Source organism: Lathamus discolor, chromosome 12 (genome assembly GCF_037157495.1).
Source record: "Lathamus discolor isolate bLatDis1 chromosome 12, bLatDis1.hap1, whole genome shotgun sequence".
Lineage (NCBI taxonomy): Eukaryota > Metazoa > Chordata > Aves > Psittaciformes > Psittacidae > Lathamus > Lathamus discolor.
The window spans coordinates 3,447,608-3,472,360 of record NC_088895.1 but is presented as its reverse complement, the minus strand read 5'-3'; the positions used below and the strand labels follow the sequence as shown (position 1 = coordinate 3,472,360).

At 46.5% G+C, this 24,753-nt stretch overlaps 1 protein-coding gene across 2 annotated transcripts in view; it reads left to right on the top strand.

The window, feature by feature from the left end:
• The first annotated feature begins 4,480 nt into the window (after positions 1-4,480).
• TAOK3 (TAO kinase 3) overlaps positions 4,481-24,753 on the top strand; it is an 89,242-nt gene continuing 68,969 nt past the window's right edge. The window contains exon 1 of one of the 2 annotated variants that reach the window (XM_065693005.1): positions 4,481-4,658. The gene's annotated coding sequence lies outside the window, so the exon portion shown is untranslated. The remainder of the gene's footprint in view (positions 4,659-24,753) is intronic. The other variant, XM_065693006.1, reaches the window with a different exon arrangement.

The following is a 24,753-nucleotide window of genomic DNA, read 5'->3' as shown; positions in this document are numbered from 1 at the left end:
ACCGGCGAATGCGGCGGGCACCTAAAGAGGTCCTTAGTGGGGTAGGGGGGGGTGTGGTGTGGAAAGGGTGGAGACGCAGGTTCGAGACCCGGCACCGCCGGATGAGGCTTGAGCCGAGCTCGCTGCGGGCTCTCGGTGCCAGGCTTCGGGATAAAGGGGCTTTGCCCCGGCCTCCGGAGACCGCGTTGTCCGGTTTTGCCACCAGGATGGCCCCATCTGCTGTGAGAAGCCGGTACTGCAGGATGCAGACCCCCGCCGAGGATAGGGACGGTGCTGTAACTTGTAAGGGCACTTAAGTCCCCTCCTGCCAGTGTCTTTTATTTTTAATACGGGAATTAACTCCTGTTCCTCCGCACTCTCAACACAGCCCCGTCACCGTTCTGTGATCTCACATTCACCACGGGAAGTAGCAGCTTAATGCCAAGAAACAGCAGCTTTTGCAGAAGCAGGTACAGGTTATCGCCCTGACGAGGCACTGCCACGCGTTTAAGCACCAAGACACAGATCCTGCGGTGAGATTCGCACACAGGAACCCTTCAAACCAGGATCCCACCCCATATGTGAACACCTCCCTTTCAGTATTCATTCCCATTTCAGGCTGAATGTCTCATTTAGCCCCTTTTATGAAGATCTAAGTCACCAGGGAGGAACTACGTAGCCTTGCTGCCTCCAGCAGAGCCACACTAGAACTTCCCTTAACAGCTGTGAGGTGCCTTCCTCAAATGAACAACTTGCTTGCTGAGACACTATAAACACCTCACCAGGGAAAGAAAAGAGGGCTTACGTAAAGCAGGACTGAGCTCAAAAGCATTGCCAGGCTTTTACAGGCTCTCTGAACCAGGCGTTCAGCAGCTGCGAGGAGCTCCAGGTCACATTCCTTGCTCTGGAACGACTCGTAACAACACAGTGTAGGCACTTTGCTTCCCTGCAGCTCGCCCCAAAGGTCTATTTGCCCTGACTGATGATGCTTAGCTCAGAACACTGTGCCAAGCATGGTCAAAACTGCCTTTTCCAGGAGAAGAGGCCAAAAGCCAACACCACCGAGAGCACCTCCCAGCACTCAGTATCCGATTTAAAGCAACCCTTCACCTTCTGCCTTGCTCAGGGCTGCCCGAGGCCAAGGGGAGAACAGGAAAGGGAGTGGTGGCAGCTGCCACATGGCAGCAGTGAGCTGACTGGATGGACACTGCACCCAGTGCCCATGGGGTTGTCCTCTCCCCACCTGGCTCCAATTGTTCAAATAACTTTCCCAAGTCGTAGGGTCACACAGTTAAAAACAAAGATGGGACTGGCTAAAGCCCTCTCTCAAAACTAACCAGAGCCCCCTTAATGCCTTGTAAACACTATTTCACCCAGTTCATCCCCATTTCCTGCATGTGTCTCTTCATCTTTCCAACATAAGAACATGGAGCTGTTGGAGCAAGTCCAGAGGAGGCCACAAAGATGCTCCTGCAAGGCTGGTTCAAACCACTGTGGATACCAAACCAGTTGCAAGTGTGTCTGAACCAAGGCTGCCCTTGTGAGGTTAATTTACCCCACATGACACTGCCTCAGCACTTTGCAGAAGCTCATTTATCCCCTGAGAGCATCCCACCCCTCACACATCACATAAAGGGCTGGTGCATTTGGTAATGGGAGGGCACACGGGAACCCTTTGAACTGCAGGAGTTGTGAGCAGCCAGTAACAAACTGCACACAGCTGCTGATGCAAAGGTTTTAGCTCATTCTGTGGTCGCCAATGGAACTGCACTTGCTGCTGCTCCCTCTGGACTAATTCCTCATGTTTAATATTAGCCTTCTGGAGACACCCTCTACTGTCATCTCTCAGGCATCCAGTGGGAACCCAAGGGAGGAGGTTCAGCTTTAAGGAATGCCCTGTTTCCCTTACAAATGCAAAATCTTAACTGTCTACACCCCAACGAGCTATCAGGGGAAGCTGGAACTTCTCTGGCAAGCTGTTGCTCTTGGCTCGTGTCTTCATTAAAGCTGGTTCTCTCACCCCAACTTGTTCATTGTTTTATATACATTCAGTCTGAAGAAAGATTCCTGCTTTGTCAGCAGCAGCTATTCACAGAGCAGCTGACACAGAAGTCACTTTTTCCTTCCATTTGTAAGAAACAGAGAAAAAAAAGTTATGAAGCTCAGCTTATGAACACAGATCGTGGCGGCTCATTTATTGTATAAATTAGATGACTGCAATGAGGAAACGTGTAATACCAAGTACCTTGGCCTTTGAAGCACAGAATGCATACCAACACCACCAACACCCTTCGCCTGGAACACATAGCTTTAAAGTTTCTGTACCTTAAGTTTCAAAGAGCTGTATGATGATGGTGCTATGAGAACAGTTGTTAGAAACAAGTTAGTAGAGTGAGGTTGTATGAGGTGCTGATGGAAGATAAAGATCTGCTCCTTCAGTTTTCTTTAACAAAAAAAAAAGGCAAGCAATTAAAAAAGAACTAAAAGGGAATAAGCCACTGTGAATCTCTAACAGCTATAAAGAACTGTTTGCTTCTAGATTCAGGGGCTGTAGAGGAACACAGTGTGGCAGAAATAGCATTAAACCACCTTACCCTGTCTCTTCTCTGAGCTAAAACCAGACCTCTTAACCACTGCTAATGCTCCTTCTTCTCCTTTGAGGCTTTTCCTCCTTAAGGCAATATCACTGCTAAGTCAGACCACAGCTTTCCGGGTGGGTTTTTTGTTACTAGGAATCTCCTCCTGCTGTGACCCGCCACAGCATCCACCGGCATTGCCAGAGCTCCCCTGACCCTCTTAGCAAGTATTTAAAGCCTCAGAGCAGCCTTTTTACTGTGGCTAGCATTACTCTTCACACACCTGAGCGCACTGTGGGCCCTGACACCACCCAAGAGACACAAACCCGCCCCATTATGGCCTCGGACACGGCCCACCACAGGCCCTGATGGGACTCATAGAATAGTTCGGGTTGGAAAGGACCTTAAGATCACCCAGTTCCAACCCCCTGCCATGGGCAGGGACACCTCACACTAAACCATCCCACCCAAGGCTCTGTTCAACCTGGCCTTGAACACTGCCAGGGATGGAGCACTCACAACCTCCCTGGGCAACCCATTCCAGTGTCTCACCACCCTCACAGGAAAGAATTTCCTCCTTAGATCCAATCTAAACTTCCCCTGTTTCAGTTTTAACCCGTTACCCCTTGTCCTGTCACTGCAGTCCCTGATGAAAAGTCCCTCCACAGCATCCCTATAGGCCCCCTTCAGGTACTGGAAGGCTGCTATGAGGTCCCCACGCAGCCTTCTCTTCTCCAGGCTGAACAGCCCCAACTTCCTCAGCCTGTCTTCATACAGGAGGTGCTCCAGTCCCCTGATCATCCTCGTGGCCTCCTCTGGACTTGTTCCAACAGTTCCATGGCCTTTTTATGTTGAGGACACCAGAACTGCACACAATGCTCCAGGTGAGGTCTCACAAGAGCAGAGCAGAGGGGCAGGATCACCTCCTTCGACCTGCTGGTCATGCTCCTTTTGATGCAGCCCAGGATACGGTTGGCTTTCTGGGCTGCGAGCGCACACTGCAGCCGGCTCATGTTCATTTTCTCATCGACCAGCACCCCCAAGTCCTCCACAGGGCCACTCTGAATCTCTTCTTTGCCCAGCCTGTAGCTGTGCCTGGGATTGCTCCGACCCAGGTGTAGGACCTTGCACTTGTCATGGTTGAACTCCATAAGGTTGGCATCAGCCCACCTCACAAGCGTGTCGAGGTCCCTCTGGATGGCATCCCTTCCCTCCAGCGTATCAACTGAACCACACAGCTTGGTGTCATCGGCAAACTTGCTGAGGACGCACTCAATCCCACTGCCCATGTCAGCGACGAAGATGTTAAACAAGACCGGTCCCAACACCGATCCCTGAGGGACACCACTCGTTACCGGTCTCCAGCCGGACATGGAGCCATTGACCACAACTCTTTGTGTGCGGCCATCCAGCCAGTTCTTTATCCACCGAGTGGTCCATCCATCAAATTGATGTCTCTCCAATTTAGAGACAAAGATGTCGCGTGGGGCAGTGTTGAACGCTTTGCACAAGTCCAGGTAGATGCCATCAACTGCTCTACCCCTGTCCATCAGTTCTGTAGCCCCATCATAGAAGGCCACCAAACTGGTCAGGCAGGATTTCCCCTCAGTGCAGCCATGCTGGCTGTCCCCAGCACCCTGTTGTTTTCCACGTGCCTCAGCATGCCTTCCAGGAGGATGTGCCCCAAGACCCTCCGGGCACAGAGCCGACCCTGCTCCCTAACCCACCGCCTCCTCCGAGGGGCGGTCCCACCGCGGCCGTTAGCGGCCGGCCCGGGGCGAGCGGAGCGTGCGCAGGCGGCTGGGTCGAGCGCCGATACCTCATCGATGCGGCGGTGCCGCTCCGCCGCCTCCCCTTACGTAGCCGAGCGCCGATGGCTGCTCCCTCCCTCCCCTCCCGCCCGCGGCGGGCAGGCCGTGGAGCCGATCGCCGAGTGCTTGGGCGCGCCTGGCAGGGGGAGCCGCACCTCAGGCGGCGGCGGGGCCGTGGCAGGAAGCGGCGGGACGGGGAGAGCCCGGCGGGCGCGCTCCGCTCCGTTCCCCTCCGCTTCTCCTCCCCTCACGCCTCTCTCCGGACGTGTCCGCTGCCGCTGGCCGGCTCCAGGTGAGAGGCAGCGCGGAGGGAGCCGCGGGCACCGGCTGACAGGCGGGTCCCGCCGGGGAGGGAGGGGGGGCAGTGGTTTTGGGGGCTAAAGAACCACTTTGCTACTGCCGGGCCGGGGTCCGGCGGGCCTCACGGCGCAGCTCCCTCAGAGGAGTGCCTGCGGTGCGGGTCCCCGGGGCTGCAGGCTGGGCACGGGGGGCAGCGGCGGTGGCTGCAGGAGCAGCGGCTCCCTGCGGCGCTGTCCCGGCTTCGCTGAGCGCTCCGGGAAGTTGGAGGTACCGGACAGCACAGGGTAGACGTGAAGTGGGGGGGGGGGGGAGCGTTTCCTTCACCTGCAAACCGGGGACACTGCCCCGGCTCGGATAAACGGCGTTTGTTCATCGGGGTTATCCCTCGGATGTGTTCGCGAGCGAGGCGTTTGCACGGCGCCGGTATCGGCCTAGTGAAACTCCAGCGCGCCCGGGAGCTCGGCTGCTGTCAGCTTTCTTGAGGCTGAGTTGGAAGTAATTGCGTAGGGCCGGCGCTGGCAGATGTGCCTGTCCTGTTAACGACATCGAGAAGTGATTTACTGTAGGTGCTGAATGTCATCCAGTAGTACTCATGTTTGTGGGGGAAGGAGAAAGGAGGAGGACACTAGGCAAGCACTAAGCCCTTAGTGTTTCGTTTCTCATATATATATATATATATGTATCTTCGTGTCTTCCCCCAGGAGCATAAGCAGAGTGAACTCCCTGATCCTATAGCTGATACTGCTCAAACGTAGCAGCCCCTGAGTAGCAGCTTTCAGGCTGGCCGCTTCCTCAGCCCGGGCAGAGCAGCTCGCGGTGGGGCTTGCTGTCCATAACCAGCGGCCTCCCTCGGGCTGTGCTCCAGCGCTTGAACCCTGAGCTCATAGGTGTGCGAGTGCTCAGCTCAGCACGCATCCAGTGCCAGCTGCCATGTTTGCTTACAGACAGCCGCTCAGGAGGTGCTGGTGTGGCCTCCTCGCAGGGGTTCGCCCATAGGAGAGCTGTGCTCAGTTCCACTTTGTGGCCGAGAAGCTTTCGAACCGCCCCCCCTCCGTACAGGGCAGTGATCTAAAGCAGAAGCTGGGGGCTGTGGATGGATGTGGGACGCTCCTCACCTCTCCTGTGGAAGCTGTTTTAATCACGCAGCCTCATTAAAAGTGAACTGGGTAAGAGCGCAGCAGGGCTGCAGCTTATGGTGCCCTGTTTGGGTGAGGGTAAGCGGGCTCCGGGCTCCAAGGTCTGTTGCGTATCTTCAACGAGTGTTTAAAATGCTGCAGTGTCATGTAGCTTATTTTGCTAGTGGTCATTAGTTTAATATATCATGTACTAGATTTATTAGTGCACACGTGTTGGTATTGCTACATTGATAATGGGTTGTTTGTGAAGTAATACATCACGCTGGTTCATCTCTGTTTATGTCTTTAAAACTGTGTTGTTTCTGGTAGCTAGCTAATTCTGAGCTCCCAGGGCGTAATGTAACAATATAGAGAGTGCTTTAAATCTAAATACCTGTTCACAAACTCTTCTTTAACATTGAAATTTATACAAATATCTGACAGATACCTTTTCTGCACTCACAGTGAGGCTGCAAACTTCATGTCTGCATTAATGTGTAGTTTGTAGTTTGTCAAATCAAGTTTTCTTGTGTATAACTTCCTCTGGCATCTGATTCGAGGAAAACTTGAGCTAGGCTGTTTCCATCTTCCCAATAGGAGGCTTTTCAGGTTGCAAATGAATTCTTCTGTATGTGTATTCTTTACAGTGACTCTTTGTAGGTACTTTTGCTTTGTTGCATTCATTATCAGTTAAAAAGGATCCTTGTGAGTCAACGCTTTTCAAAATGAGCTATTTCTCCTCATGTGCATTCTCAATATGGACCTTGTGTCAAGAGGCTTTTGCTGCTCAGTGTGGGTTGCAGGATGGGGGTGGTCTTTCGACAGAAGTGGGCTCTGTCTCTTCTGACTCAAACCAGCTGCCTTGCCTGTAGGAGAAAACCTTGGTGTGTAGCTGGGCTGGAGTTTGCTGAGCTGACAGAGGCTGCTGAGGAACCCCTGAGGTGGGAAGGAGAGGGGCAGCAGTGTTTGCTGCACAAGGGGCAGGGTCGGTGACTTGGGACCAGGAGCGCAGGTGAGTTCTTTGCTCCATTTACAGGCTTTTGCTCCAGGTTATTCTGCAGCCTCATGAAATGCTGCAGTGTTCAGGCTCTGAGAAATGACAGTGGAGAAGATGTTCATGAAACACTTTTCCATTTTACTTATTTGTTGATTGTACAGGAAAAAAAACCTTAGTGTCTAAGGTTGATGTTTTTAAATAGAAAAGTGACCTTTTGCTCTAAAAGAGAGTTCAGATTCTTTAAGCAGAACCACTCTGTGGTTCAGGCACAGCATTTACAGCAAACTGTGTTTGAATAAAAGTACAATTTTGATATCCCAGCTATTCAAGTAGCAGATTTTTATAGAATCAGCACATGCTCAGCTTTTTTAACAGATGTGCTTTCACACAGCAGAGAAGGGAGGAAATAGAAAAAGTAAACCTAAAAGAGTGTTTTAAGCTTACGATTTTCAAACTACTTCCTTATTTGAAGATCATTGATTGAACCAGCCTGATTTGATTGCCTCTGGCTTAGTGCTGTGTAATAAATGTTGAGCAAGTGCATTTCAGCTGCTTGTTCAGGAGTTCTTTGCAGGGCAGCTCAGGGAGTTTTCCTGACGCTGTCCTGTTATCGCTCTGAAGTCACTGGGTAGGTTTGTTTGACTTTATTGAGTGAAACATACTGTAGAAAGCATTGATCTGATAAAACTGGGGTTCCATGGGTACTCTGGGTACGAAAGAGGAAATATCTCTTCCAATTTTTCCATAGGTAGGACACATTCAGGTATTTCACTTGTATCTGCAGCCTGTGTTCGTGGCACATACAGTGCGATCGTACAGTGCACATTATGTAAAATCATCATGGGTATTGCACACTGGGAATTGTGATCAGTGCGAACCTCAGCTCCTGATTAGTGAGCAGGAAAGTTGAAATAGAAATGAAGGTAACTTAATTGGGTGTGGTCATCCAGCTCCTGAAGGATACTGAAAATCCCACTGCCCTCCTGGTTAGTTGTGATACTGTGGCAGCTTCTGTTGACTCTTTGTAAAGCTCCCTAAAGCCACTTGGCAGCATTAAAGAGCAATGGTTCTAACATGCCATTTTGTCCTTATTCTGTGGAGCTATTACATCAGTATTTTATTTTTACTTCCCATTGGAAATGTGAAATTTTTATGTTTGCAGGCTGAGAAAGTTGGGGCTGCTCAGCCTGGAGAAGGGAAGCTGCGTGGAGACCTCAGAGCAGCTTCCAGTGTCTGAAGGGGGCTACAAGGATGCTGGAGAGGGACTCTTCATCAGGGACTGTAGCGATAGGACAAGGGGTGATGGGTTGGAACTTGAAAAGGGGAAGTTCGGGTTAAATATAAGGCAGAAGCTCTTCCCTGTGAGGGTGCTGAGGCGCTGGCACAGGGTGCCCAGAGAAGCTGTGGCTGCCCCATCCCTGGCAGTGCTCAAGGCCAGGTTGGATGGGGCTTGGAGCAACCTGCTCTAGTGTGAGGTGTCCCTGCCTGTGGCAGGGGGTTGGAACTGGGTGAGCTTAAGGTCCTTTCCAGCCCAAACCATTCTATGATTCTATATTTATAAAGGTCCATAGGTTTTGCTCTCAGATAGAAGTAGCCTGGAGTACTGCTAGTATTTGTTGGTTGGTTTTTGTGTTGGTTTTTTTTTTTAAAGAAGTGAATGCAAAAAAGTTATTGAAATGAGGTGGGCTGGGTGGCTTGGGTAAGCTCATTCTTGCTGAGGTTGGCAAGGAATGCATTGGATTTGGGCAGTCTGGAAGTTGGCTTGTTTATATCCTCAGCCTTGTGTTTGGGTTGTTCTTACTGGACTTTCCCTTTGTGTCAAAAATTGTTCATTTAATTTGTAAGGGCAGGGAAATTTCATATTTAATCTAGGCAGCTTACAAAACAAGTTTGTCTGAGCTGTTAATGAAGCACTTATGCCCTTGAACAGGTAATAGCTTGATGTGGATGTAATTACTGTTTTTTCCCCCACCTTGAATATTAGGTCAAAATGGACGCTGGTTTCTTTCGAATTTAATGAAGCCAATAGTGAAGTGGGAACGTGCAGTTGCATGTCTTCCTCCTGAGCTACAAAAGGCTTTCAAATAAGGACATTAAGTTTGAAATTAAGCTTAATTTCAGTCTGTCTTTCTGAATATTAATATAATTGGGCATGGTTGGATAGTGGGGTTAGTTGGGCAAAGCTAGAGAACGTAACTCATTCAGCTGAACAAATCTTCATCAAGTTGCATTTAAAGTTTGCAACTAGCGAACCCCCCCATCTGCACCCCCTTTTTGCTGTCACTCTGTTAATTCTGATGCTGGGTTGCCCAAGAGACCAAGTTATTCCTCAGAAGGAGGGCACTTGGTGACCTTGGCATGCCCTGACTTCAGGCTTTTGTGACTTTGATTCAGCACAATCAGCAGTGGCTTTGGGAAGAGAGAGAAAGCTGTTTGGCACTTTAAGAGTGGAGATGTTACCCCCAAAGTCCTGCTAAACTTCTCTGTAGGAAGCTATCCACTGTCTGCTGTGTTTCCCTATAGCCTGACATGCAAACATGGGTTTGTTTTGGCTTTGTTTGGGTTTTTTAGTTTTCTTACAAACTCCTCTCCAGAATGGCTGTGATGCAGAACGTGGCAAATGCCACGTTCCAGAGTAGCTGCTTCGCAGCACTGGGAGGAATGAATCTTGTATGTAGTGTACATATTTTCACAGACATTAAGCAGTTTAGATGAAAGGTGTTATGACTACCAGATATTATCGTTTTATGAGCAGGATGTCATTATTAGATTGGAATTGATAAATGGGTGCCAAATTTTGTGCTTGGTGAGGCTGCTTCTGGAGAGATGCAAATAGTGTGCTTACTCCTACATTAAAGCTCTTTTTTTCCCTTAATTTTAACTAAATGATCTGCAATTCTGGTACACAGAATCTGGCCTAAAATTGAGCAGATTTATTTGGGGTTGCCTTTGAATGCTGTGAGAGTTTAAGCCAGATTTACAGAATATAGTCACTGATGATTCATGTTGAGATGATGTTTTTCTTCCCTGTAATGGAACATATGGGACCACATAGCATATGGTGCTGCTGAAAATTGTTAAACGCAGAGCACTGATTTATTACACAGCAAAAAGAGTTTGGATTTTTCAGTCTAACACTGAGCAGAAAGCTTTGTAAACAGCTCTGGCTGCTGCTGTGTGGTGGATGCACTCCTGTGTGCTAGTGGTAAATCTGCAAAGAAGTCCTTTAAATGAATTAAATCGGGGTTCTTCCAGAAGTTGTGGATGTGCCCATTGCACTGGTGTGAGTATGGGAACTCATTGGGTGTTTCACTAAACATCTAGATGGGGTTTTTTGTCTTTACAGGACTTCTGGAGGGGTTTTTGTGGTGAGACAGGTGGAGGAAGAAAACTTACAACTTGATCCTTCCAGTGCACAAGGGAAAGCAGTAAAGGGCAGGTACAGAGAGCATAAATACCTATTTCCTTGTGCTCTCCTGTGTTTCTTAACTATTCATCTTTTAGATGATGATAATCTCTTCAGAGCAGGCATCACTCCTGCTGTGGCTTTGTAGGTCTTATTGAAGCTCACAGGTGCTGTAGTAATACAGATAATAAACAGTTGTTCATAAGGGTACATTGAGTAAGCTTTATCAAAAAGGATTTAAGCAACAACAGGAACCTTCCTTTAAATCTTAGAATGGGGCTTGTCTCTTTTATTCTAGTAAAAACTTGACTGCAGTTTATTTGTGCGCAGTAAAGCCCTGGTTAAAACAGATTTATGCCAAATTTGGTGGTACTTTTTGGTGGTAAGAAAGTATGGAAATCCTCTCTTAACTTTCAGGTTTTCGCATAAAAATCAGATGAGTCTTATTTACTTCTTAGTTTGTGACAATCTGCCATTCAGTTCAGGGCTTCTGGTGTGTTTCTTGATGCTGCTTTTGACTGGTTCAGGTAAAGTTTATGCTGTATCGTTAAAGAAAAGTATGTGACAGCATGAAAATGTGCTGTTATTTAATAAAAGGAAGTAGTATCTATCGCTGAGGGAATTAACTAATGACCTCTTGTTGCCATCGCCTTCAGGATCTTAGATCCTCCCTTCGCTTGCCTCATTCTTAGTCATAGATTGGAAAAGGAAAACAGGCTATTTTTTCTCCCCTCCCAACTCTTGAGCAGTTTCTCAACTTCAGATGAACTGATCATTGACCTAAGGCATGCAAATGAACTGAAATCAAGAAAATCCTCCCTTTCCACTTGTAGAACATCTTAGTCTTGAATGAATTTTAACTTACTTTTAATCTGAACGTTGGTTGTGTCAGTTTTAACACTAAGCTTCTTTAAAAAGAAGGGGGGGTGGGGGGGAACATTTCTTATCTGGCAAGTATGCGAGTGGCAGAGCAGATAAGATAATGGAGCCCTAAATGTGAGCTGGGATGGAAACAGTCTCTGTTAACAGGTCTCATCCGCTTTGCCCCAGTCAGGAGGTGCTTTACTGCATACTGATGCAACCAGTTTTGGCATCCTGGGGAGAATGCACTGAGTTTTTCACTCTGCTGCTTCTGCATGAAAAGGCCTGATCCTGAAGTGGGAGAGCCTCATGTTTTTATACCCAGGAGCTTTTGGTCATTTGGGAAGCAGACAGCCAAAACCAGGTGGGTTTTATGTACCCATAAAAAAACCTCAAACCACATTTTGCTCCTCCAGTGAGGAACAGAAATAAAAGAAACATTCCAGCTCCTTGTTCCATTCAGGCAGCTGTTTCTCAATTTCTTGTGTGCATTTCCATGTGGTGTCTTTTCTCTGTGGAGGATCCCCTTGGAAGATAACAAGCTTTCCATTTCCAGCTCTTCCCAGAGACTAAAAGATCCTGTTACAGTTGTAATAGGTTGTGTGTTTCAGCACTTCGATAATGGCCCAGGTAGATGGGAGGTAGTAATGCAGGTATCTAAAACCAGAATAACTAACTACTGGAATTACTTTTTTAACCTCACAAAGCCTTATTTAACTTTTACTCTGCTTTTGCAATTTTCTGTGTTGTATTTTAGGGGGTCGCCTTGCCAGGAATATGTAATAACAAATGAAGTTAGACTCTTACAGAAGCACAGGAAAGACTTTTTTATGTTACAGAATCGGTATTGGGCGTAGTATTTTGCTGCAGAAAATGTAGTCCAGGAATTAGCCCTGCTGCAGGTGTTGGAAGCTGTAATGCAGAAAAGAACCTGCTTCTTTTTAGCACTGTATTAGTATGAAATAAATCAAAATACAATGAACTCGTGCATTTGAGAGCAGGAGAAATTGCAGGTAAATGTGTGATAGCCAATAGCAGCAGTTCAGATCATAAAGGCTGACTAAAATGCTCCAAAATCAAGGTCTGTTGGGGACCTTTTCTGTGTTTCATGCTTCCAGCTGCATGTTACAGTGAGATTTCTGCCGGGCTGACTATGATCATTTAGTGCCTCAGAATAAGATAGCAGCAAGTTGCTGACTAAGGCTTGGTTCTTTTTCCTGCTACCTGAGTATTTTAGTACAACATTGCTTATATTTTTGAGCAGTCTTCCTGTTTCTTGATATGCTGAGCCCAAACCAGCCAGTGGTGGTGAGATGAGGTTGTGGTCTGATCTGTTACACAGTTTGGATTGGATTCAGGCTCTGGAGACATCCAGAGAGACAGAGGGACAAGAGCCTTGGACTAGTGACATGTAAGCTGGTGGCTGGAGCCGCAGGCTACCAGTGCAGCTCTGCTGGTGTTTAAGGTCAGCTCCTTGCAAATATTTTAGGCAGGCTTATATTCAAATGCTATTTATAAGACCAGACTAATTTCTTTCTTCATAATGATGGCCTTTTGGCTGATGACAGGGCTGGAATCTGGAAGATCTGGATTCTGCATGGCACTAGTCAGCTGGGTATCCACAGGGAAGTCGTTTGCTAGCTTTTGCCTCAGTTTTTTATCTGTATTTAAATGAAAGGAGAAAAAAAAAAGGTTGAGTAATCCCTGCCTCACAAGGCTGTGAGAGCACAGTTAGTAGCTTCATGCTGTGAGATCTTTGGAAAACACTATAGGAATGTTCAAGGGGCTTATTATGGTTAAGGCCCTCGCAATGAGAGAACTGGTTATGCCTGGGTTATTGTTAGACCATTCATTAAGGAGCTTTAATAGCTTCAGCTATGATAGGAGCTGTTCCTGGCTTCACCTGCAATTACTCTGGGTAGATACAGGCTGCTGCAGTACTGGAGCGCAGTGCTCTGGAGCAGAACTGGAGCATCTGCATTCATGTTGGAGTCTGCCTTGAGCATTTCATTTCTGCTTCATGGCTGGGTTTGCATGCAGGTCATGCTGCAGCCTGAGTGAATTTTGGCAGTTTAGCAGCATGATGATTACTTATTCTGCCACTGGTGAGCCCTTAGCACTTTCTTGCCTAAAGAATAACTATATATTCAGCTGAAATTTCCCTGTATATCTGCCTGGCTCTTTTAATCTGCCCTGTTTGCACTTTATAAATTGAACTAAACATTAAAATATAGTAGGCAAGAGACATTTTAGAGCACCATATTAGAATCAACCACATTGGAAAAGACCTTTAAGATCATCAAGTCCAACCTTTAACCCACGACTCCAAATACACCACAAAACCATGTCACTAAAAGTGTATGAAAAGGTGTAAACCAAATGTTAAAGGCCTCTTAAGGTTTGGCGATGTTCAAGCTCAGGTTGTCTTTTGAGAAGCTGTCAAACTTCTCTGCGAATGCTCATGTCATAGTTGCCAAAACCTCCTTTGATAGTGTGTTGATAAAGTACCTGTTAGAATTTGATCTCCTGGCCAGCACTTAGGCAGGAAAAGGAGAAAAAAGCCATTTTAGGAAAGACACGGGCTGGATATCAGGGTGTTCCAAAACTAAACCTTGTCATTAGCAGTGGTATCTCATTACACTTTAATGACTCTCGAAACCCAGCAGTGCCACACTCATGTACTTGGAAGTCAAGATACAGCCTTGACAGCTGAGGTCTAAATCCAGCCATTTTCATTTGCCTTTGGAGTTTCCTCTCTTCATGATTGTATCACTAAGTTGTTTTCTGTGTCTTGACAGATCTGAAATGTATTGACTGAAGAAAAAACACAAACTCGGGTTCCTGTTGAAACACAGGGCTTGAGGAGGTTGGGATCAGGGGTTTGGGAGCATGGAATCAATTGTGAATGAACAGGAATTTTAAGGTGACTTAAACCCAGCTGTTACTTTGGCCTCTGCTTCCTCCCACTGAGTTGGGTTGGCACAAACCTTTAGAGTGAGATACAGGTGAGAAAACTGATCCAGCTGCAGAATAACTACCTGTAGTAAAGGCAGAGGTCTGGGGTAGGGACAGATGGGCAATGAGAATGGGGCTGGAAGGCAGAAAGTTCCTGCTGAAGAAGTAGGGGCAGCACCGCTCAGTTACACTGTGAGTAGTCTTTCTCACAAAAATAAAGCACAGTCACAAAAGCCGCTGTGGAGTTTAAGTTAAGGAGTAAACTGGCAAGTTTCACTTTCTGTTTCCTGTGTCCTAGTTGGGTCTAGCAGCACCTGTGTCTTCCCCTGCATTTTGGAGCCCAAGATGACTTGAATCACACTTAAAACATCTCCTTTCCCTGTGTTTTACCTTATTTTCTGACCAGTGTTTTAGGGAACCCAAGTTTGGTGCTTTTCATTCTTTGCACATGCTTTTACTTTAAAGTGGGTCTGTGTTTAGATATGCGATACAAACAAGGAAAGACTTTGTGAGAGGCTGATGTATTTTACTGTGTGTTAGTTGTTCAGTGTTTCTTATAGCCCACACATAACAATATCCCTGCCTTAAGAAGTGGGGGAAAACCCCAAGCAGAATGCTTGTCTCATAGGCACTGAGAATACTGACTGGAAGGCGATGCCATGTAAGCAAATGGGTGTTGCCAGACACGAAGGTTTCTTTCCTGCCCAGATATGCAGTTGTAAAACGTCTGCTTATGGCACCCTATGACAGGAATCATGTGAAGGTGGAAAGTTATTTCTTAAGTCCTATTTATTCTTGAGGTGTGAGAATTACTTGCAGTGTATAACCAAGAACCTACAATTAGACTGGGAAGCACCAATGCATATTAATTTTCTTCAAATGGACTGTTTCATTAATGGAAATGAGGAAAGTTTCTGTTTGCTTGCTTTCTTTTTGGCAGGTCTTTAGTTGAGCTGAGCAGTACAGCACCACTGAAACCTTCCCGAGCATTGCTGAGCTTCCAAAGCCATCCAGGGAGCTGCAACCATGATGATGGCTTCTGGTGGCAGGGCCTCTCCATCCAAAAGGCATTTGCAGCTGCTCTCAGTGAAGTTGTGGGTAAAGTCTCAAGGGTGCATAGAGAGGAAGTCAAAGAACTTTCATGTTCATGATCTCTGTCTTCCTGGTTGTCTTAAACAAAAAGGGCAGCTTCATTTGTGCTTCATTCACAAGTTAAGAACACTTGTGAAGCTCAGCTGAGTGTCTGGATCAAATTCCCTGTGCTTTTGTACTCCTGCAGCTCGGAAGCTGTGTGGGAGCTGGTGAGAGTGTGGATGTGCAGAGGTATCTTCATCTTGGCTGCCTGGCAGGAGGAACTTCTAGTGCTGACGTTGCAGAACCACAAGTGTTTGCCAGTACTGTTAGTAGAAGGGGGATGGAGGGTGGAATCTACCCCCCCCAGCTGAGGTCTGACTTGAGAGGGCTGTGCAAAGCTCAGGACGACCTAATGAAGCAGATGGCAGTCACAGGAGGTCTGTCCTGGTTGGAACAACAAGCAGGAAGAGTGGTGGTTGAGTTGGTTTTTAAAAGCCAGGGTATTTAACCCTGGGGTTTTGCACTTTGGTGGTTAACTGGTGCCCACTGCATGCACTAAGGAAGGTTTTGGTTACTGGTCGGATATGTGGCACACCCTGCCCAGGCTGATGGGCCCCATGGGGCTGTGTTCTCTCTGGAGTGGGTTAACATGAGCTGTGTGACCTGGAGCCATCTCAGTGGGTTTGCAGGTGCTCTTTTTAGTGCCAGGGTGCCAATGGAGCACAAAATCTTTTGAATAACTGTCGTGTGATTTATTCTGTTTTAGGGGGAAGCTGTATATGATGTAGGGGGGGGTTATATTCCTGTATTGGTGTGTGCTGCCCCTTTGTTAGGGCAGCTCAGAGGAGAGCACTGCCTTTTTAGTGGAAGCTTCCAAAGACTTTGGAGGGTCTTTGCTGCTTTTGTATATCCCTCTCATGTCCAGAGCCACCTTTTGAGTGGGACATCTGCACAAGGGAGTTTTACTTCTGTATTTTGCTAGGTTTCCTGTGTTTTTCCTCCTTCACCCACTATCCCTGTCCTCCTTTATGCTTCACATTCAAAACCGAAGATCAAATACACCTCAGCTGTTCTCCTTAAAAGGCTGCATGTTTGAAGGGGGTTGATCCCTGTGTGATGAACGTGCTGATGTTCTGCAGTGAGCTTTAATGACACATCTGGGTGGAGGGAGCAGACCTCAGAAATGAAAATTGTTTTTCTATTTTATGAGCAGTCAGGACACTTTGGCACGAAAAGCAAAATGGAAGTGGAGTAAATTAATTGCCTTTTTTTTTTTCTTTTAACCACTTGTACCAGGAGCTTATTTTATGTAATTACTGGGGTGTGACTTTAAATCCTGGGCAGGACTTTGTGGCTTGTTTAACATCAAGTGCAGCTTCTGATGTTGCAATGAAGAAGGAAGTGAGTGTGTGTGTGTGTGCTTGGGGAGGGGGACAAAGCAGCACTTCTGCCTCGTTGCATAAGGTGGGAATTGCAGCTGCCTGGTTATTTTTAGCTCCCAACTATCTCATTGTCAGTGTGAATCTTTTTGTCTTTTTTCTTTCTTTTTAATCAGAATATTTGGTAAATGGAGTTGTTGGTTACTGTTCTGAAGACGCTTTCGTACCAATGTGCACTACACATCGATAACTTCTTCACCCCAATTTAACTGATTACACACAGAGGTCTTTTGGAAGCCCCAGAGTGGCAGGACTGTGTGTGATGCATTTCACAAGTATCTGCTGTTGATTTTTTACAGCTGTGCATCCATAGCTTAGAATATAAGCAGAGTAGGGATCTCCAGGAAAGGGGAGACCTTGTGGATCTTGCAGCTGGAGAAACAGGAGCTTAATTAAAGGAAATAAAGTAAAATTAATGGATGGTTTTGATTTTTTTCTCCATTTTGATTATTTATTTTCCGTTTTGATCAATGGATCTGAGTGATTTTTCTCCCCCCTTGCAAAAACATGCAACAACGTGTTCATAAGGACGTTTTCGTGGGTAGGAGGGAGAGGCAAAAGATAGCATCAGTTTCCATCAGCGTGTTTTCCAGTCACTGGCTGTAGTAGGGATGCAGTTTGTTTGGTGGCTCATCCTGAAGAGGCACATACAGAATGCTTCCATTTGAAGCTCTCCAGCGCACAAAATCTGTTGGGTTTTGCCCCAGTGGGTGAGCTTTCCTTCCTGGGATCAGGTTTGCTGCACTGGCCTGAACTCTCCACCCTCTGAAAGCTCATGGTGTGTTATCAGAACATGGAGGGAAGAAACTGTTCTAACCATTGAGCTTCAGGGTTGCCGATCTGAAAATGCACTGTTTAACAAGTTTTCCTGGCTCCCTGCCTCTTCCCCCCATGTTAGATGCTACCAAAACTCAGCATTCCCTAAGTGAAGTGCGCAGCCGTGTGTTAGCATTAGTAGTGTCTATTCCAAGCTTGCTTAAAGAAAGCAAGGGAAGCTTTTCATGGCTGGAAACCGTCTGCCTACCACAGTAAGTACCATGAGTAGTGCACGTGTGTGTTTCTGTACCAGGTGATATCCTTCAGCCTGTGGTAACAAGAGAGAGCCTGGGGATTCCAAGTTGGCGCCTGGTGTTTGGATAGGCCCAATTGTGTTGATGCTGCTTGTGAGGAATAGCTGTGAACCCAGAAAGGCTCGTGAACAGCATTGGGAGTTCCTGTCTGTATCTGCTGCCCTGTCACAACAACTCTTCAATCCGACAGTGACCAGAAGAGGTGAAAGCTTTCTGTGTGCAGGGGGAGGTACCCTGCTACAGTTTTGGGTGTGAAGGAGCAGAGGTAGATATGGCTCATGGTAGCCTTTAATAGCGTGGTGCTGACGTGACAGTGAAATGCTGCCATATTATCATAGAATGGTTTGGGTTGGAAAGGACCTTAAGATCATCCAGTTCCAGCCCCCTGCCATGGGCACTGGGGTACCATTTCCATCCTTATTTACTCTTAATGTGTTTTGGGATTACTTTAATGCTGCATTAAGCTGTCTCATGCTGTCTGGCTGTGAAAGTCTGAACACTGACAATCTGGAGCAGGGTTTCTTCTCCCTGCTGAGCAGGTACGTTCTAGGTACTGTTGTTTCCTCTGTGTCAGTCTTGATGGTTCTGCTGCTCTCGCTGTCTTTGTCTTTCCTCAAAGATCATTTCATTCCCTGAGCTCATGTTAGGCTCCATCAACCTTTGCAGGTATATTTGTGGTGGCTCTTTTGTGTCTTTGTGAAGAAGCTGCATTGAAATCTTACTGTGTCTGACAGCAAATGAGAGAGACCTGATGGAGAATGCTTTCAATTACTGCTTGCATAAACCAGCGCTAGAAGGAAGTACAGGGCCAGGAGGCATTTCCAGGCCAATAAGTGCAGGAGTGTATGTAACAGTAGCTAAATTCCTAAACTGTAGTAATTCCAGAATACTTATGTAGTAATCTGGGCATATTCCCCTGTTTTCGGAAGCAGCTTTAAAATTGCTTCCTCCCTCCTTAATTCTGTGCCAAATGATGCATTTACTGAGTTGAAACAGAAACCTCTGGTTCAAAAGGGAATCTTGAACCCATGTGTAGGACTGGCACGTTTGTCTGCTGAAGTGTGTAACTTACAGCAGGTAGTTAAGCAGCTCTGCTGCCTGTCTTGGGACTGACTTAACCCCAGATCCCAGCCCCTCAAAGCTTCCAAAGACAACTGCACACCAGAGAACAAACCCAAGGTTTGCTGTGCAATATATGTGAAGAGCTTCTGAGCACTAGAACATTGCCGGCCTCTAATTAATTTTATGATGTCTTTTGATTTGCTGTCACAAATGTGCTTCAGATGATTTCAGTGGCCTTTCCTTTTTGTGCTGCTCATCTTGTTCCTTATCCTTAAAGTCCTTGTGCTCTGGCTGTCCCTGTTTCAGAAGACAGAACAGCCTTTTGAAGGACGCTTTGGTTTCTGTGTAGCCTTTAGACTCTACCAGGTTTGTTTAGCACTTGTCTTGGGTTACCCTTCGAGATTTCCACAGCATTTGGTGTTTGCTTTGACTGTTCATTTATCTCACTTTTTTACAAGTCTTGTTTTTTGTGATGGATGATAAGGATGGGAGGATTAGGATGTCCGTGGAGCCTCAACTTGGAGTGCTGCACTTCAAGGTGCAGGTTTGGATTCTTTTTCCCTTAGGCTTTGTGTTGAGCATACGAATGAAAGGACTAAAATGAATGTGATGATAGAAACGAAATAAATGGTTAAATGTCTTATTTAGATGTGAAGTGACGTTGCTGCTTGAACTTCCCTTAGAGCTTCAGGGTATGGGCCCATCTTTGGTGACAAAATCCTCATAGTTCTGCTTGTGGTAGTGGTGGGGCTACCTCTGCTCAGCTCATTTATGAACTTCTAAGCTTGACACTGACATTTCAGTTGCAGGTTTGAGACTATTTTACACTCTGCAGGTATAAACATCCCTGGTCATATGTACAGTGTAGTGGTTGGTTGATAAATACACCCATGGTGAGCTGTGGGGCAATTGCCTGCTGTGTTATTCTTAACATGCCATGGAAGTGCTTCTGTCTTCCTGAGTAACACTCGCACAGCAATAATGTACATTAAGTGTGTCTTAAAACACTTTTAAAATGCCAGCACTCATATTCAGCTGTTGACTGGAGTGAGGAATGATGCAGTGCTGAGAGTTGGTGGTCTTTGAATTGAAGGATTCATGCAGATACACTGGTTTTTGAAGAGCATTTGGAAGGTACGTGTTCTGCATGTGGATAATGTGTCTGAGTTGTACTCTATGGAGAAGACCAGCTTAAATCTACTTACTCATGCAGTACCAGCACAGGTAAAATCTTTGGGTCCTCCCTTTATCCAGACAAAGTGAATATAGAGCTGCAGTGTAGGATTCCTGATGCCTGTTGGTGTCATTTATCCTAGACTTACTGAGCTCTTCCTGCATCCTGCAAGAGCCCCTCAGGGATGCTGTGCTGTGTGAGCACTGTCAGCTGGAAATCACATTGAAGCAACCACATCACTAAATGGATTCTGCGGGTGTTCTTCAGGTGGAACTTCTGTTGGTGGCTGACATCAGTGTTACTGCTTGGAGGTAACGCCCAGCCTTAAACCTTCTTGGTTCTGGAAAACCAGTTCTAGTGAAAGAGGGGAGCATCCATAATTGTGCTTACAGTACAGACACTTCTCGTACCAATACCAACTCTTCTGCATGCAGTTGAGGCTGGCATTTTGGTGAGCAGGTTTCCTGGAAGAGCCACCTGTGAGCTCTGCTTCAGACTCCCAGAGATCTGTTTGACAGATCTTGGGTTTGTTCTGGTTTGTGTTTCAGTAGTGTTTCCTGTAGCATAGTTTACAATACGTTAGGGCAGGTTTTTGCCTCCCCATCTTATGTGCTTTCCTGTTGCTTTAGGGAATTTGGATTTGTGGGATAGTTTTGCAAAACAGGAGAGACCTGGGTTTTCAATGGATTTACATATGTAAAAGTTTTGGTTCTAATCCTGAGATTTTGTATCTTCATCTTGTCTATGTAGTGCTAATTAGAGCTAGAAACAAGATCCCGGATATACTAATATGTTTGTATTGATATCTTTTCATTCTGCTTTGATACTGAATGAGGGCTGCTCTGCAAGTGAAGGCCACATCATGTCTGAAAAGAAATACTGATCCAATTGATACTCCTTCAGAACTAAACCCAACTGTGGATTGCTGCAGTGCAGGGCTGTGCCTTTGTTACTACCAACTGTAGTGATCTGGCACTCCAGCACAAACCCTTAGTAAATATTTGTAAAGAATTCCAACTACTTTATATCAGGTTAAACCCAATGGATGGGGATAAACGTCATCTTGAGGTACATCTCATGCTGGTGAGGGGGTTCTGTGAGTGCTGGCACAAGATCTGTGTGGTGTTATAGTCACCTTTATCACCTGATATAGAAGATTAGCTTATGCAGCTTTAAATAAAGTTTATTCTAAACTTTATAATGAGGTGAAAGCTTCTATTTGCTGCTTTGAACTTGCTCTTACACTTCTTTTTACAGTGCTGCTGTGGTAATTAAACCCTTGTCAACAGCCAAGTACTAAGTAGTTCTCTTTGTCCTCGTACGCATATTACTGCTAATTCATTACAGTAGCATTAAAGACTATTCAAATGTAGTGCTACATTTAGCTAAGGAATATATATTTAAGTTCATGCTTGGAGAAATTCAGTGTAACTATTGCAGATAAATGAGGTCTGTCCCATCTTAGAATCATAGAATAGTTTGGGTTGGAAGGGACCTTAAGATCATCCAGTTTCAACCCCCCTGCCATGGACAGGGACGTCTCACACTAAACCATGTCATCCAAGGCTCTGTCCAACCTGGCCTCGAACACCGCCAGGGATGGAGCATTCACAACTTCCCTGGGCAACCCATTCCAGTGCCTCACCGCCCTAACAGGAAAGAATTTCTTCCTTATATCCAATCTAAACTTCCCCTGTTTCAGTTTGAACCCGTTACCCCTTGTCCTGTCACTGCAGTCCCTAATGAAGAGTCCTTCCCCAGCATCTCTGCAGGCCCCCTTCTGTCCCCACGCAGCCTTCTCTTCTCCAGGCTGAACAGCCCCAACTTCCTCAGCCTGTCTTCATACAGGAGGTGCTCCAGTCCCCTGATCATCCTCATGGCCTCCTCTGGACTTGTTCCAGCAGTTCCATGTCCTTTTTATGTTGAGGACACCAGAACTGCGCACAATGCTCCAGGTGAGGTCTCACGAGAGCAGAGTAGAAGGGCAGGATCACCTCCTTCGCCCTGCTGGTCACGCTCCTTTTGATGCAGCCCAGGATATGGCCCAGGATCTTACAAGTGTCTTGTCTAATGCCTGGTCCATGGTTGTGCAGGAAGCTTTTGACTCAGAACTGAGTCTCAGTGAGACCAAACTGCCTCTTATGGATTATTATTTAGAGCAGCAAGTAGTTTTTTGTACTCAAATGTAACTCTGCAGGCACTCTGGTGAGGAGCAATGCATGTTACTCTGCTCAGTGCTCTGGTATGAGCAACTGTTCTTCCAAGCACTTCAACCTACTGGGATACAGTGTTGCTGGTGTGTGGTGGATTCAAGTTCACTCCACTGACAGATGAGGATGTAACTTTCAGGTGTTCTAAAAGGAGGTGGAATTTCTGTTTTGTCCTACTGGATTTTTATCAGGAAGGTAATTCAAGAAGGGCATCTTGCACACTCCCTGACAGTGAGGCTACTGCATTCAGTAACTCTAGGAGCCTGAAGGCTTATCTGGAAGTGTTATTAGTTTGCTACTTTCACACAGATGTTTGAGCTCTTGTTATCGTGTTAGAAGTCAACCCCAAAAATGTGCCGCAGCTGGAAGTACACAGCCAGTGCTCCGACAGTGTAACTGAGCCTTCATTGAAATCCCATGTCCTCCCAGCTGACCATGGAGCAAAAGTGTTGGAATTGGTCAAAACAACATAAAATAACTTCATAAATGGTTGGGGTGGATCTTGAATTTGTGCCTCCTCAGTACCTACTAAAGCAAAACCAATCCTATGTTGTCAGTGGAGTTGGATTCCTTCACTAGAAGGTAGCTTGACCTTTTAAAGTCCTTATAGTTCTGTCTGACCAACCTCACACCTAGAACCTGGATAAAACCAGATTCTGCACATCCCAAACCCTCTCCTGTAGAAGATAGTGGCAGACTGTTTGGGAAGCAAGAGAGGGAAACATAACCAGGTTGCTTTTAAGGTCAAGACAGCTTCGGCTTTACTACTGAGGCCAATCTAGGTGTCTGCTGCTGTGGATGTGTCCTCAGAGGGGTTTCCATGGGGCTTGTCAAGCATCTCAGAGGAGGAACAGAATGAACAGCTCTGCAGCGTGAAGGATCTGGCTGTCAGCAGAGGAAATGAGAAGTGTCTCTGTGATAGGGGTTGTGTGGGGACAGGGCAAGGAGTGTGCCTGTGGAAAACGAGACTTTTCTAATGTAGGGTTTTGGAGTGGAGAGAAGCTGGAAGGTGAGAAGAAGCATGGTCCTTCGTAGTGCTGGACAAACCAGAAGCTGTGGGCAGGGAGCTGAGATGATTTAAAGCTTGGGGAGGGACAGATGTGCTAAAAGATTACACAGTTAATGATGCAGTACTGCAAATGGAGGCAAGTGCTGTGGGGTATTTACTTTCCTCCTTCAAAATGACCTCAAATCCATTCATTTAAATCAGTTTTTCTTCCAGTCTCCTCTGTCCTTTCACGTATCCTGACAAAATTTATGTTGCATTCAGATTAAATTGGAATGTTTTCCCAACAGGATTTTTCCAATTCTTATCTGCAGTCAGGTGTTAAATATAACGTGCACTTATTGATAGAAGTTGTTTCTTCTCATTTGTGTGGGTGCATTACAGAGTCAGATCCCTGCTTCTGTCTTTGCCTGCCTAACTGGTTCCTAGAAAATACAGGGAATTTCCTATCGTGACTCATCTTACAAGTAGCAGATGCTTTGTGCTCTCAAACTATGGTAGTCTCTGGACTCTCAATAAATACAGTTGAGTGTTGGAGGCTCAAAAACATATTGGATGGCCTTCATGATCACACAGTGCTCCTATGGCTCCCTTTTTAATGAGGGCACTCAAGTGAGATCTTTCTGAAGGTGATTTCTTCCATTTCTGGACTTTAGCACTATTGTGAAAGTGTGTTTCCACTTTGAAGTTTCGTTTTCAGCCTCCTGTCACCAGGGAGCAGCTCTGGCTTTAGCACTGAACAGGTCTGAGAGACAAGAGACCTTCCTCATCTTTTCTTTCTTTATCTCTTTTCTTTTGCACCCTTTGACCCCAGGGGTTAAAGTGAGTCTTGAGCCATATGCCACTCACAAGCAATTCAAGCCCAAGTCCCTTGTCAGAAGTAGTTCACGTGGCTGGCAATGGGGCTGTGCTGCTCTGAAGTTTATGGGCAGCTGCACATCTCAGGTACAGGAGTGAGCCTGCATGTGCTGTGCCATTGCCTCTGCAGGGCTGTAGAGCATCTTGTGCTGTAGCTTCACGTTCAGTGTGCTCATTTCAGAGTGAATTGGAGACAAGGAGCTGCCTGGGCTCCAGAGAGGAAGCTCTGTCTTGTAGCAGAGATGATGGGGATGCAGCCCTGGAACACATCCCCCCCAGTTCTGCCATATGAAGAGGCAGAGTGAGAAGAGAGGGTGGAGGAGGAGAGGACGGAGGCGGTTTGAAGGGATATCTAAGGGAGTGGCTCTCCTGCAAGCTGAATGTGCAAGATACAGAGCCTAAGAATGGGTTCTTTTCCCAGCATTGTCCAAATAAAACTGGCCTGCCTGTTTCTTTCAGCGTGGGGCCATGCAGGCAGAGATCCCACCTAGAGGCACACAAAGTGCTCCAGGGAAGCCCCTGAGTGTCAGTGGGGTGCTGTCATGTCCAGAGCCACTTTCAAATCCAAGAGAGCCATAAGGCTTGCCCTGTTCTGGGTTAAAGAAGGGTAGGCTTGCCAAGGGTAAAATGGAAAGCTTTGGGAAGCAGCTGGAGGGCAGGCAGCAGGGCTGTTAGGATGCAGGACTCTGGTGATGCCCTTGCCTAGCTCCTTTGTGTAGGAGAAGCTATGAGACCTGGAAACACATGGCCTTCTCATGTTTAGGGAGTATTCCCTGAATTTGCTCCCATGGTTATCCAGGACCTGTGGTATTTGTCTTCCTGATATGTGTTACGAATGTATTTAAATGTGGGGCAGCTTG